The sequence below is a fragment of the Cimex lectularius genome, unplaced genomic scaffold, assembly GCF_000648675.2.
Source record: "Cimex lectularius strain Harlan isolate CLEC.00 unplaced genomic scaffold, Clec_2.1 scaffold122, whole genome shotgun sequence".
Classification (NCBI taxonomy): Eukaryota; Metazoa; Arthropoda; class Insecta; order Hemiptera; family Cimicidae; genus Cimex; species Cimex lectularius.
Genome location: NW_019392735.1, coordinates 102634 through 118129, shown reverse-complemented (window position 1 = coordinate 118129; position 15496 = coordinate 102634). Strand labels below are relative to the sequence as shown.

At 33.2% G+C, this 15496-nt stretch overlaps 1 protein-coding gene across 1 annotated transcript in view; it reads right to left on the bottom strand.

Annotated features, from left to right (window-relative positions):
- LOC106662224 (cGMP-dependent protein kinase, isozyme 2 forms cD5/T2) overlaps positions 1 to 15496 on the bottom strand; it is a 95904-nt gene that overhangs the window by 21248 nt on the left and 59160 nt on the right. The gene's annotated exons all lie outside the window — the stretch shown is intronic.

Sequence of the window (15496 nt, the reverse complement as noted above, 5' to 3'; positions counted from 1 at the left end):
GAAAAAACCGCAAATATAACAGTGTCCACAGCTGAGAGGGCTTTTCACATCCGTCACGCATGAGGGAAAACTCAATTTTCCTCTCTGGAGGCACACCTCGACAGATATGTATCTACGTTTTCAGCAGTCCGGAACCTTCACGAAACAATAAAAAAACGTCTTTCTTTCTCAATAAAGTCTTTAATTTCGATAATAACATAAAGCTGCCTCCACCTCTAGGACCAGCAACCTTGGTCTCGCATCTTGTGAAATAATCAGTGGATTCAACGTTGTAATAACAAGAACAGCTGTTCCACAAGCGATATTTTCGAAAAGAAAACCAATTTTTAAGTGAAAGTGCACCCGCTCCTGTCGCACGGCCTTGCTCAATCAAAACTGGCGTACGTGCCCCGAATTCCCGCTACTCTTTCGGAATAAAAAGCCCTGCAAGCTTTTTCTTCGACTATCATTCGTGACAAGCAAGTCTTATTTATAAGACATTGTAATGTGTCTATAGCCATCCTTATAATTGCAATTGACGGGTACTTATGACCCATTTTAAAAATGGTACTCAACAATGTCAATCAAATACTCATTCCTATTTTGCAATTTTATTTAGGTTTAATCAACCCTATTTCAAAGCCTGCAATTAAACAGACTTATATTATTACATATTTATTGCTCATAAATGTAGCTAGATAGTGATAGAAAGGTTTAAAGCAGTCCTCTCAGTACTAAACAAGGTTCATTTTGTAATATCTTTCATGGAAATTGCCAGAAACTTGAGATTTTTAATGAAGCCAACTCTGGAAGAGGCTTGATGGTAGGTGAGATAGTCTTACCCTAGTTGCCAGAATATGTTTCCTCGCAGTTGCAAAGGTCTGGTGATGTTTCAGAATCTTTTTTTTTGCCCCTTTTTCTTCAGCCGGACAATGTCCTCGCCACTCACGTTTGGCGAGTAGAATTTAACCTAGATCGTCGACTATGCAAGATTGAAAATCTGAGGCCAATTAAAAAGCGGTTGTTAGACTAAGACGCAAGAAAATGAAGTGGGATTAAAGAGAATGCAAAGATAAAACTAAATAAATTATAAACTACAGAAAAAGAATCTTTTGGATCAGATCATCTCGTGAAAATTGTCACCAAGACACGATTATAGAAGGCTGGGTGACGCAAATATTGAATTATTTATCGGCATTGGTCGGCAACATTGCTGGAATAAATTGACTGATTTTTCAGAGAGGAAAATACCATTCAATCTCTGGGCTGTAACAGCAAATATAAGCAAGATTTTGTTAAGTAATAGCTGTTTTATTATATTCTTAATTTCCTCGATGTTCAGTTCAGCAGATTTTGAGGGTTGAATACAATCGTGTTTTTAATGTCTTGTTCGTGTTAATGCACATGTAGGTTGGAACGGACTCAGAAATGTCCAACAGTCCAACATAAAATCCAAAGCGAGTGACACAGGTTGGGATATTTGTCTAATTTATCTCTATCGCGTAGGAATTTTCTTCATACATATTATAAATCAATTTTAGCAATAAGGTTCGTTTACTTCACCAGAACCAAAGACAAGGACTCAACAAAGGGCGAAAAAGCAAAAACCATCCGATATAAACATTCAGCGAATAAAAGTGGCCAGAATGAAGAACAAGAGCCATCATGGTAGATGCCCAAGGAAAAATTTTACTCAGACTTATTCCAAACTTGTCGACTTAAGTTCACTTAAAAAGGATGAGCATACATCAGCTGGAGGAAAAGAAAAAAAATTATAAAAGATTAATCTTGACTACTTTAAAAAAATACGACTGCAAGAAATAGTTTACAGGCATCCACTGGAGAAATGAAAATCTGACTAATACGGGATTATGTGGACAAAGTCTGACGTTATGAATATTCAGAGTTTAGGTAATAGATAGGTAGGTCATTGCCAATAAAAATAAGTGATTCCCTGTATATCGTCCATAGGGCTATAAAAAGGACAATGGAAGAAAAAAATTCTCAAACAATTTACCATAAATGATCAATGTGCTGGTATATGTTAGAAAAATCAAAACCTACAAAATAAGCTCACATTCACTAGATGTGGAGAATCGTCAAAACACTTCTGATCATTCGTGTCATGATGGAATCCGAGTATGCATGAAACTGCATATAATAGAACGATCATCTCAATGGACTTTCACCAGACCTACAAAATGACAACGCACAGTCATCCGCTGAAGATGCTAACCTTTTTAAAATAAGTCTGTATTAACATTGAACATTTGAAAAATCTAATATGACAGACCAACGTTGTATTAACTGTAAAGAAAATTGAAAAGATGTGTATAGAGGAAAAATAATTCACATGAAATCTTGGCAAGTTTTTTTAGTAAAAATTCTATGATTAGTCATTTGTCACCGTCAAATTTTATAAAATACTTGTGAGATTTTAATAATAGCCCTGGCTTGCATTTAGGTAATTAAACCATTATTGATAAAAAAAATTATGTTCAATGTTCAGAAATAACAAAAACACGACTAAAGTCTCGATGAATGTGAAGGATCAAGAGTAAACGAACACATGTTGAGTCATGTGAGTCCAGATAGGAGAAAAACAAGCTAATTGATTTTTTAATAATACAAATCACAAATTAATAATATCTATAAAAAAAAAGTAAAATGAAAATGCCTGGATACATAAATTATTTAGCTGTACAACATTGCGTCCACCGATGTAAAAACATAAAGCTTTATGAAATCATTTATTTCTTTTCGTTAAAAAAAATGTTAAGGCTTCAATTCCAAAACGCTCAGACTGTTTAGGGAAACTTTCAAAATTATTAATATTAATCAAATAATTACTCTTCGTTAAGGGTCTCCAGGGTCAGACTGGCTGGACTGAGAGTTTATCAATAAAGTAACGTGGCAGGTTAATATACTTATGACAAGGCAGGACAAGATTAGGAAAAGTTTAAGAAGAATGTGTAATTGTTATAACGTTAAACTTGTCCTGTCCTTCCAGGCTTAATTGAAAATTTATTAAATATCTTTCAATAAAGTTTTTCTTTTACAAACTAAATCGGATTTTCCAACTTACCTCAGCGATTTAACAAAAACCCGTCTTCACTAGGGGCGAACATAAACTAAAAGATAAATTACAACTATCACAACTTACTATGGAGCTGGATTTGATAGCAAAGCATTCTCGGTCAATATTTGATTCCTTTCGCTTATTTACGTCCGAATAACTCAGAGGCCAACACAGTACTGTTTAAGGTTTACAAACTAGCTATATTTAACCTCTTATCCAAAGATTGGACCAAAGAGGAAGTGGGTTGTTTACACATAGGATTAATCCTCGCATCTTTGTCGAAATCCCACCAACCGGCAGTTTTTCTATACAAGTGGACTGGAAAATTAAACCTTTTGTAGAACTAGGAGCTAATTTACTTACACCAAGTCGAGGAATGGTCATTATAAGTTTGTCAACTTCCAACTAACCTAGAAACAAAAAACAAATCATTAATACAATGAAACAACAAGAAATAAAAAATAAGTATTACAAAATAAATTCAAATCAAAAATAACACTTCGATGCGAATTTTCAAACTAATGGCATAAATACTGGAGAAACTGAATCAAAATACTATGTAACAGCTGTTCCAACCTTCAAAAGCAATCTGGAATAAGCCAGAAAAAGTGGGCAATAATAAGCATAATAAAAGTCTCGATACTTTAAATAAATAATATTGAATAATAAATATATAACACAATTGTTAGAAGGTTGTCTAACTTTTCAAGTTTGGTTTTGAATTTCTCACATTGATGTGTAGATTGATATTGCTTAAATATTTGCACATAATATAATACATATTACATATTTAATATTTTTAATAATTTTAAGTTTTTTAAGTTAAGTCATAAAGTCAAGTTTTTTAATAATAACTAAAAAAATTTGATTGTCTGCTGTAAAAATTTTTATTAAATTGTTTATATTATTGTTATGAAATTTAATATAAGTAATTTTTAAAATTTTGTTTACGAAACTATATAATATATATTATTATGTATGTATATTTGAAAAATATACATACACACACGTGCCCCAGCGGTCTTGACAAATGGGCCGAAGAGCCAAGAAACCCAACCATATTTCACATAATTTATGTAAAATTTTTAAGTAGTTTTCCGCCTTTGTGTCTGAATTTCATGTTTATTCTATATCAGTGGCTTGGCTTTTTTTCCCCTTAACGTAGAATAAGAAACTAATATCAGGATTTTATTAAATAGATAATTAAAATAGGGCAAAAAATTTGTTTTATTTTTAAAGAAAAGCAATCCAGGTTCTTTTTAATTACATATAACCCCTTCGAATTCTTATAGTAATCAAAAATTAAGCATTTTTTGGCTGGATTTGCCGACCCACAATGTCCTCAGTATTACAACAATTGGAAAACTTAATTTTTCTCAACTCAAAATTTGGTTTTTATCCCATTTTAAGTGAGAAAACTATGGAATCAACCAAACACTATGCATAGATAAAAATCATAAATTACGTGTACCGTGTGATAGTTATTCTGTAAATATTCTGTAAAATTTCTTGTGGATCGATGAAGTCGTATTAAACTAACACATTTTTTGTGATTTTTGACAGAAAAATCTAAGGCATTTTTTTTGCACCAAAACCATTCTTTTCAGAATTTTTGGGGGTGCAGAAAAATAACATATTTTCTCTTGCTATATATATTTACTTTGCTACGTCACTTAGTTAGAAAATCAATTATTACAAATGTAATAATAATAAATTATTACTATTATTGTAAATTTTTCAATATAGGAATTTGCTTGTTATATTGATTCATTTTGTATTTACACAAAATAGGTAAAAATATTTTTCTTTTTCCTCACCAAAAAAACAACCCTGAATATAATTTTTATACAAATACAAATACAATTTTTCTCTGTCAAATTATTCACCTTCGGTTTTACCCCGAACATCACAAAAGTGATACCTTCGAAAAAAGCGACACCGTCGATATACAGAAAACATTAAAACCATATAAACTCCACGTATAAACATAACTTAGTCCTACGTAAATAAATGAGAATTTGAGACAAAAATAAAACTTCGAATAGTTCCGGTTGATATTAGCCTCATTTTCTCACTTATAATGTCATTAAAACTAAATATTGTTTATCTAGACAAAAAAAAGGGATTAAACTTTCCAACGATTGTCATAACATTGAATTTGGACAAAATTCAGCGGTCTTATGAAATGGAAACAACAGCGAGAAAAAAATGCATTACGAATTGAGCGAAATAGGTATTTTTGGTTTGCTATAAAATTTGTGTTCTAGGGTTTTAAAGGGTGCTTAAAACGAATCCTAATTGTTTAGTTCAGAAACAATTTCTTTTAATTTTTATATCTTAAATCTCGTTTAATACAATGCTCTATATTATTTTCTTATACTACGGAAAATCGAGTGAACATATACATAACAAATCAGACACCCATATAAAATAATGATAATAAAAAAATAAAATTCTTTAATATTTTTGCCTCCTACGCCCATTGATAAAAATGCTCGGACACGTGGCTAATATTTTTCGACCTATTATCAACAAAACAGTTTTGGTAATATCGGTGATCATACGTCTGTAGCCTCTTCTTGTAAGCTGGACGACTGAACAATTTTTCCGAACCTTTTTTTCGATTATCACATGTTTAGACGCTTTAGAATAAAGCCCCCAAGAATCGGGATGCATCCAATCTTATATTAGATTGATATAAAAGAAAACTAGACTCACATATATTGAGTGTGACCATAATTGATTGGATTGACCGAACTGTTGATAACTGTTGCATTGGCCAATGAAGAGCCAACTTTGAACAAAGTTTTCCATTCGAAAGGATTAATGGATAACCATTTGGCTTTCTCCGTGGTCGCCTTTATCGCCGTGTAAACTATCTTCTTATAGAGAAAATAATTTTCATCTCCGGCCATAATCGTCTAAGAAAGTTGGGACAAGAAACAAAGAAAAGCTCACAGTACTAGCTCTTCAATTACTTTTACAATACCATACTTTTACTTTTCCTGCTTTTACGATTTATTAGACATGAGAGCTTTTTTATTGTAACGAAAAAATGGCGTTATCCAGTCTTCAAATTAAGTGGTTTTAGATTATATTTATGTTAGGGGACCAAACATAAAATATAAACAAGCATTATGTACTTCGAATGAGGACAATATTATTAGAAATATATATAGAAATGAAAATGAATATTTAATATCCTTCTGCCTATAAACCTCTCAAATAATAGTTGATCCGGTTGGACATCAGTTAGAATTGATTATGTTTTAGTCAACAATTAAAAAATCTTAAAAAAAAAAGCAAGCACACAGATTAAGCACTATTTAAAGTTTTCAAATTCCTGAAAAACCCATGGTACCCTGAAAACGAGAAAGCTAATAAAATCAGAATTTTTCGGATGGTAGCATTTTTCCTCGTTGATCATCGTTTTGTCCAAACTTTAAAATCAGAAATAGTTTGTCACAGCAGCTGACGAAGAGCATCAAAATAAAATTTCACAACCTTGTTTGGCATTGTTTTCCATTGGGGCAAAATTACTTTCACGATTACCAGAATTAACAACCTAAACATTATATTTTCAAAAAATGTCGCAAAGAAGTCGAGTTAAGAAGACAAAATTGCGGTATCATCCGCAAAGGTGATAATGATAGTGTGGAACAGGCAAGTAGACAGTATAAACGGCAAACAGAATGGGACTGAGATTGCGCCCTTGTGAGACGCTGGCTTGTATCAGTCTGATACCTGAATACTCGTTGCCGCATCTCACTCTAAAGCCTCAAAGGAGTGGTCGTAAGAGTCTAAGTTTATACTAGATACCTGATGCCAAATCCTATCAACGCCTGAGGCCCATCCAGGAACGCACCCAAGTAATATTCCCGGTAATATTATCCGGTATCCATATAAAACTAGACTTTTTGAATTCACGCTATTCTGAATATTCGTATGAGCATAAATTATGCAATTTTATCTTACACATAAATTCTCTTGAGCAAATTTTTTACAGCCTTGAGCTCCAGTCGAATCTTAATAGTTCGCGGCTCATAAAAACTTGTGATTTAGTCATATTGTTTGACTGAAGTTTGTTTTATTTTAACGTCTTGTCAAGATGTATAAAGTCGGCATTTTGTACGTTATCACACTAACTTAGCATTAATATTGTTCCCAGAGTAAAATAGTAACGGATCTTCACACCATACGTTTTTTACAATTTGTGGACGAGGGCAACATAGGACAATAAAACTTCTGTATGAACGGAGTGTCAAGGCTTGTCTTTGACCCGTTTAAACATTAAGAAACAGCTGGGCCGTTCGGAACCGTCATAAAGAAGCCTCTTATGGCTTCTGTGCTTATGTTGTTCATCTTCGTATGAGACATGCGATATCCGTTCTTTTAATTTCTTCAGAAAAAGAATTTGTGAGGAAAACACGTTTAATTGTTTATAAAGTTTGGCGATGAGTTTTAAATATGTTTATCATTATTTAAATTAAAATACACCGAATTTAAAAATATCCTTAAACATAATTAAAAAACTATTAGTAAAATTATTTTCTTCCTCTCGGAAATCTGTTTTTGTACTGTTTTGCTTATGAAAGGTCTATATAATTTAACGATGATTGATTTAAAAATGTTTTCCTTGTTAACAAGCTTAGTTTCTCTTGTTTATTTGTTATTGGAAACTTCGACAAATTTTAGGCATCGGGACGTTTTATTATGCGGGGAAAGATAAAAACGTTTCTCTTCCTGTCAAACCACTTGGCCATGGATGAATCTCTGAAGTTTTACGCAACTTTTCATTTTAAATATCTCCTCAGACCGGACTTTCTCGCTTTTATTATACAAGCGCGGAGATTAGCGTTGGAAATTTTCCCAAACGAAGGAACACTTCGTTTCGTAATGAACCGTCAGGTCGTTTTTTTCGAAAATAATCTTTTAAACGGCTATCGTTCTTTAATGGATTAGTCTGTCTACTGGATATGTTTCCGATGGGTCCAAAAGTTAAAATTTTGATGAGAAATGTCGAAAAGTGGGTCTATCGGCACAACTTTTAAAGCTAAGAATAGTACTATTATATGAATATATGCGAGATGATGAGCATAATCATGTCCATGTCCGATCATTCCAATTGTAGCATTTCGCAAAAGAAAATCGTTAAATTACGAATAATATAAAGTAAATATTTACGTACACAAAGAAAACAATATCATACCAACCTCTGAACCCTCACCAATTCAGATAAATTTAGCAATAATACGTAAATCAGAAGAAAAAAAGGAAAACTTAAATGCACGGGTATAACATAAACTAAATTTATTCAAAGATGACTTATTCAGATCGAAGATAAACCCAATATCCTTTTTATATTTTAGTATGCTTAAGAAAAGGACACCACTAAAAAATAACACACAGATTAACCTACTATTAATGTAAAATTGGCAAAGCATCTGACAAACAAAACCAGCGAAAATAAGCTAATTTACTGTCATAGTCGATAGTGTTACATATTTAACACTTAGCTTGTATTTTAAAACCAACCTGGGTGTATTCACCAAATAAAAAGTTATCAAAGTTGAACATAAAACCACAGCAAAGTCATTTTAAAAGAAAAAAATATAGTACTGTGATAATTGCTGACAGAAAAAATCCTGATTGATACTTTTTTAGTTATAACGGTTATTTACATTTTACCTGTCATCCATTCGGCAAACGGATACTTTTTTCCGTCATACGGGATATCATCTATGCCGTATCATGTAACATGAAATAAGTCTTTAAATTCAAAAGCTTACTTTACTGGGCATTTCTGCCTAAGGAAAAATACCCGAAAAAATCCAAAAATATTGATATCGAAAGCTGAAAGGTGAGACTACTGAGAGAGAGAACTTCCAGTTTGGGTTTGCTCATTTCACTCCACCAAACATCCCAACACTCCAAACAACAGGTGGATCGCGTTGTGGAACTTTTATCCTCTTTTGAACAGAAAAACTTTTGTTCGTGGTGTATTTTTCTATGTAGCTCAACTATGATATGTTGGGGAAGCTCGAGGGGCTTCCTCCTTTTCACATACCTTTAAATACTTAAAAATGACAGAACGGTATTGCCTTCTACCAAACCTTATAAGATCTCTGCTTGCTGGCGGCACATCATAATCCTGACCGTTCTCTAGCTAGCATAAGATTCAACATCCTACGTCTTCCCTGCCATAGGCAAAAAGCTCTTCCTTCCTATTAACCTAAACTGCTAATATCCAACCTCACCACCATTTTGCTTTACACTAATTAGTCTCCATTATTTAAAAGACTCATAGCGTTGTGATAGCGTTGTGGACACTAACATCCTCTCTAAAGCAGAACCGTACTGTTCGGGTGTCTTTCTCGATAAGGCTCAACCGTATATATGGCACCGTGGTTTGTTATGGTACCTACTCTTTTAATATTTAAATCATATTGATTGCCCCATCTCTCAAGGGACTGCTTTTTTTAAGCGTGTGTCCACCAGGGGAGCATACTAGGACCCTGCCTACTCACAATATACACAGCCGACATTCCTGTTACCCCTAACAATATCATAAACACTTTTTCTAACGACCTGTCATATTATCATGATCCTTCACTTGATAGTCATAGCAACCAAATTAATGAAAATAAATCCACTCACGTTACCTTTAATCCTGGAAAATTCACTTGTACCAAAGATCTAACTTACACCTCAATAACAAAGTTATTTACAAGGCCCTCCTGACACCGATATGGTCAAAGGGAATGTAAGTTTGTGGATAAACACAAAAATCAAATAACTACAAAATTCAATTCATTCAAAAAATTAATTTCTCCTTTGTACGTTTCAAACCAATAAAATGACCTTATCCTATTTGCAATTGGTATTATTAAATTCTGATATAATAACTTCAACAAAAATGAAAACCTTCACCCCAATGTCTATTAAAGTCGCAACGTTCCTGAAAATCCCACTCGTCGTTTGAAGCGTTTATGGCCGAGAGGTCTCTTGACAAATTGACAAACATAATATAAGGGTATGCGAAAATAATATGCAAGATAAAATTTACAACCAACAAATACAATTATTATTAAAACAGGACATTCTCTTAAACTTATACAATTGCCAACGTCCACAAAAATGATCAAAATATATAATAAAATGATAAATTATTAAAAACGATCAGCATAAGTTGCGGGGCAATTATGACCCTTGGTGGTTCCTGCCACCATAAACAAATTAAATGATACATTTAAAAAAGAGTGAGCTTTCGGCAATTTATTTTTTATTCTTCGTATTTTTAATGAATTAATCCTCAAAAGTACCTATTTCTACACTATTTTAATGATTTTTTATTTCACAATTATAAGCCGTACTAAGAGGTGACTGACAAAACCAGGAAAATGTGGAGATGACCAAAACAGCTTCCTAACTTCGCAGACCTTATACCTTAAAAAGTAGTACATTTTAAGTTGACAATAATTTTAATAATCAGTTGTATAACCGAGGACTCGTTCATACAGGTTTTTGCTTTTTATGGAACGGATACTGCTGTGCTGTCATAGCAAGTTGGAAAAAGGTCGGTTGAACATTTACTGGACCCGATTAACATACGGATACACCATGCCCATAGGGTCAAACACCTCCACAATCCGTAGATCCGCCGCGTTTAAATTCAGCGTTCTTTCCATTTAACAAAAGTCATCTCTCCCAAATGTTGGAACAATACGATGCCGCGATACAGTTTCTGTTTGATAAATGACCCATTGCTTAACACTGCAAACAAAGACTGAGCTCCATTATCTCTGTACGGGTTTATCATGTCGTTAGCATTCAGTAAAAAAAAAACTTTCTGTCTGTCTTTCAAGGTCACAAATAAACGATTTTTTGAACGCCACTACTTTCCCAGCAAACATTGTGGATACTTTCTGCGTTTTGGGTTTTTAGGACTCGAAAGAGCTATTGTTAGCCTTTCAAATAAAGTACAAGGAGTTTTGGCCTTTTGTAAACAGATTGAGCAAGCCCAGAGAGAACTACCGTTTGTTTTTCGTTTTCGCACGTGTTTCTCTTACAATTGACTAAATAAACGGACGAGCGATATCGGTAGCTTTTACGTGACTTCAAATCAATTGTTTTCCATTTTTAAATGCAACTCGTTTCAAACAATAAACTTCCGCCTCAAATAAGCCTCTATAAAGTAAATATAAAACCTGATAAAATAAACAGAAAAAATCACGAATGGAGAGGAAAACGTACACGCTAAAATTTACAATCCCGATAAAAACCAAAATTTAATATAACAAGCAAGTTAATCAATATTTTTAAAATTCCGGCATTGATAATAAACCAGATTGTTCTTTACAGTGACACGCAACTACATATTTCCAAATTGGTCTATCATGGGGGATGGGAACTCCTGTACGTTGCCTATGATTAACCTTTTTTCCTTTCTTTTAAACATCGTCCAGAAAAACATTTTAGAGGGTGAAGTGTTTTTTATTTATTTATTTTTTTTGTAAAGGGCCGACTGTACTTTTTTCCAAAACATCTACACCTAAGATTGTTAAGGCTTTAATTTGTCCGGAGGATGTATTTTATATTTCTTTAATTTTTTAAAAATAATTTTCAACACGAGATGATTAACGGTCTTTTCAGCCCTGACCGAAACTATGAAGTATCAATTTAGAAATAACTGTGAATATAAATAAAATTTTATTGTTGTCATGCTATCAATTCTTGTGCGGTAGAAAATCCTAAAAGAGGTCTCATTGACTAAAAATCCTCATTATTTCAGACAACCAAGCAATCCTAAAAGCATCAATATGTAAAACATACACCCAAAAAGTCAGTGAATGCATCCAAAACGCAAAGGAGTTCTTTTGAGAAATGAATAAAGCAAACTGGCCATAGGAAGATTTGGAAGTCCATATGCTGGGGGTTCGGCTACTCGTGTTTCAAACTTTGCCGATAGATTCTACATTTAAAATGAAACCCAAAAGTCCTAATTAACTATGGTCCGAATCTCAACAGTTTCGGAGTTATTCCACTTTTTCTGATTTTTTAGGATTCGCGACTTTGCTACAAATATACAAGGATAACAACAAAATTACACGGTTTTGGATAAAAAAAACCATTTAATACTACGTTAAATTTCCAGTAAGATGTGATCAATACTAAATTTGTAAATGCTGGTGGAATAAGCGTTTTAGTAGCCAGAACATTAAAAAAAAAGTTTCAATGTTGAAAAAGTTACTATGGTGATTCTGAACTACTATTTCCAAGCTTATAGACCAGCAAATTTCAGAAAACGTACTCCATTTAATATTCTTTTTTGTGGTGTAATTGCGTTTTAATTACTTTTTTCGAATATGAAGAAATTAATGAAGTAAAGGAAAAAACCGTGGTTGACGGTATGGTAAGGTGGAAAGATTTAAAAAAACTTAGAGAAATTTTTAATGAATGAATTAAAAACGTTTTGAATCCTAAAATCTTTTTTGTTCTGGGGAATAATAATACAATAATCCTTTAATCAAAGTGGCAGACGTGTTGGTAAATAAGTAAACAATGACACTATTTTGGTTTCTAACTCAAATTGAAAAACGTTTAATAAATTCATTCAAAATTTCCTTAAGTTTTTTTTTAATCTTTCCACCTTACCATACCGTCAACCACGGTTTTTTCCTTTACTTCATCAATTTCTTCATATTCGAAAAAAGTAATTAAAAAAGTAATTACATCACTGAATGTAATATATGGATATTAAGAGTTATGGAGTACATTTTCTGAAATTTGCTTGTCTCTATGCTTGGAAATAGTAGTTCAGAATCACCATAGTAGGTTTTTCAACATTGAAAAAAAAATTAACTTCTGGCTATTAAAATGCTTATTTCGCCGATGTTTACAAGTTAATATTAACATCTCTTTGGAAATTTGACGTAGTTTTCAGTGGTATCGGATTTGCCCAAAACCTTTTAGTTTTGGTGTCACCATTGATTATTTGAAGCAAAGTCGTGAAATCTTAAAAAATCAGAAAAAATGGAATAACTCCGAAACTGTTGGGATTTGGGGCCATAGTTAATCAGGACTTTTGTGTTCCATTTGAAATGTAGAGTCTACTGGCAAATCTTCCTCTGGCCAGTTTCGTTCATTCAATACTCAAAAGAACACCTTTGTCCCCTGGTACCCCATATATTGTCAGGTTATTATGTTTTCCTAAGTCTGGCATATAAAGAACCCATTAAACAAGAATATAAAGTAGTGTCTGCTATAACTCTCTTTATCAGCGATAGAAAACCTACCTGGGAGGAACAAAATTAGCAAAGTATTTCTAAATTACGTAGGCTTTGTTATTGAGTGTTGTTTTTTCAGTCTCTTTTCAAAATATATAGATATAATGGAACCTTTCTTATCAAAAGGTCAAATAAGTGAAAACGATATATGAAAGTTTTATTTATCGTCTGGGATGATATAACGTCTGCGTGGACTGTTGATCGACGATTATATCCCAGTTTGATCCGATACTGTTGGAGAAGAAAAAGCTTGGTCGAAAAGTTACAAAAGTGCGATTCAAGGTAGTCGGCGTTTCTACAAAGCCACGACACTAGAAAATGCCACAAAAGTGTCATTGTAACGGCTTTTTCGCAATTTTTGGGGCGAAAGGAAAGAATTTCAATTGGTTTTAAATCTGAATGGGATTCTTTTAAAAAGTCAAAGTGTCCGGCCGTTGGATTATTTATTTTGTTCTTGTAGAATAATGTAAGAACAGGTGAATGCTATCTGTCACAAATAATTTAAATTAAACGAATTTTTAGCAAAAAACCAACAACAATATAGTAACATTTAAATATAGATAAGGTGTAAGGCAAGTTCCTCATTGACAAGAGACCCTTGGTTGTTAACACCTTAGTTAATAATAGTCCTTAGACTCTGTAATTTTTTTTCTTTTAAAACAGCAATGATCCAGTCCTTAGAAAAATCAGTTGTTCAATTTCATTAAGGCCTATACATAATGACATACGCCAAAATAAATCTACTACCCAATTTGGGAAAACTTTTAGAAAAGGTCCTATTAAAAATAATCCCTCCGATCCTAAATTCTCAAAATATAATTCCAGACCATCCAATTGGTTTTCGCAACTACCACCCAAATGCCAACAATCATCTCATTCCGGACATTATCTCTTCCTGTCTTCTGTTTGGCATGTTCTAAGGCCTTCCTTGTGGTGTGTAGAGTTTTGAATCAAATTTGGCATTCGTCCCTTCAGCAGGATCTCAAACTTCACAGCTCCTGACAGGTTTTCCGGTATTTGAAGGTCATTCCATCTCCGCTTATCATATCCATCCTGGTGTTCCTCAGGGTAGAGTTCTAGCCCCCATATTTTACCAGGCTGACATACAAATTACCAGCAAACCTGACAAGTAACCGATTCAGTCGTTTCGACTCGAAATCATCAACAACATCACACTCAACTAGATTTTACTTAAAAAAGACGAATAATTTTAGTACATAAAAATCCACCGATATAACCATCACTCTGTACACAAAGATCCCTCACCATGTTTACTTCATTAATATCCCCATGCCAACTGCTGACAAGGTGCGGTACTTGGGACATTGTGTGTGCAATCCTTAAGGACACACACAGGGCTCGCTCTCATAAATGTAAGACTAATTTATAAGAGATTGATATATAATTTATACTAATTATATGTTATTTATTATAACATCTTAGTGAAAGACTAGAAGTGTGGGGTCCAATCAAACATGCCAATATCCACTGCATCCAAACTGCTAATCCATAATCTTAAGAGAAATCCTTGATCGTCTATTCATCTGTCCCATTAAACTACCCTACAGAACTAATTATTCCCTTTGCACACGTTACTTATTACTACTTAAGATATAAGAAAACATGCGAGAACTGGCTGGTCCAGACCAGACGAACCGTCACTCAATTCAAAACCATTGGCAAACTAGAATTCAATGTCTTTTGCCTAATTTTTTTAAAAATCGTAGGTATTGTTGGAAAGTACCGGAAATTTTATATACAAATGGCTTCATCTTCTTTATAAGGTTATAGGTCTTCTTTATAAAGGTTCTGTATAAGGTTCTTCAAACAAACAAAAAATTGCTATTTTATTTGGATAGAAAAAAGAAACAACCAAGGACCCTCGCGAATTATTGCTTGCGTTTATTATGACTTGAAAGGAGTATCTTGCACCACCCTGCTTATATCCTTGATGCAGGCTACTACCTCGTTAACGGCAGTTGCACATTTTTAAATGCATCACTTTGAAAACTACTCGTAAAATGTAGTAAAATGATATTGCTAAGTGTTTCAATCGAAATGACATGAGTAACACCAACAATAATCATTTCTAGGATAAAATACGGCTAGCATTCTTTAACAAAAATTGCTCATAACAACCCATAAATTAAAT